A 684-nucleotide genomic window follows, 5' to 3' on the forward strand; every position below is an offset into this window, starting at 1 on the left:
GAGGGAGGGAGAGAGGGAGGGGGAGGGAGAGGGAGAGAGAGAGAGGAAGAGAGAGGAAGAGAGAGGAAGAGAGAGGAAGAGAGAGGAAGGGGGGGACATAAATAATAAATAATCAGGGACTTGTGATCAAGGGAAATATGATGGAGCCTGGGGAAAGGCAGGGGTCAGGCTGCCACAGTGCTCCCAGCCAGCAGACATCTGACCTCTGACCGCCAGGGTGACAAAGGAAGCCCGATACCATGAAGGGAAACACACCCTGGTCAGGAGTGAACCCTTAGTACTAAAGACAGAAACGCCTCCCACAGCTCCCTAATGCAGAGCACCATGCTCTCCAGCCTGACACAAGGTACCACTTTCCACAAGTTCTGCCTGCAATGTCTTCCCAGGCAGGGCAACCGGCTGAAGCCAAAAGGCAATGAGTAAAGGACTGAAGACGCCTAGGACGGGTGTCCCTGGCTGAGTCCAAGCCTGCTGTTAGGATGAAATCAGAACGTTGGGAAGGACAGATAAACTGCATCCTGCAGCCTCTGCACCGGAACACTTTCCCCTAACCAAACCTGAGCTCAGCAGTGGGGAGCAAGAGCCAGGACAGCACTCATCAACGCCACAGCACCCCTGCCCCACTGGGGAAGAGCAGCAAGAGATGCTTCCTGTCTAAATGTCCTGGAGCGTCTTGTGATCACA

At 54.7% G+C, this 684-nt stretch overlaps 1 protein-coding gene across 5 annotated transcripts in view; it reads right to left on the minus strand.

Moving 5' to 3' along the window:
- The window catches only part of Atg7 (autophagy related 7), a 217464-nt gene that overhangs the window by 171282 nt on the left and 45498 nt on the right, over positions 1–684 (minus strand). The window lies entirely within an intron of this gene.

The sequence above is a fragment of the Fukomys damarensis genome, unplaced genomic scaffold, assembly GCF_012274545.1.
Source record: "Fukomys damarensis isolate Sample0158 unplaced genomic scaffold, DMR_v1.0_HiC HiC_scaffold_37, whole genome shotgun sequence".
Taxonomy (NCBI): Eukaryota; Metazoa; Chordata; class Mammalia; order Rodentia; family Bathyergidae; genus Fukomys; species Fukomys damarensis.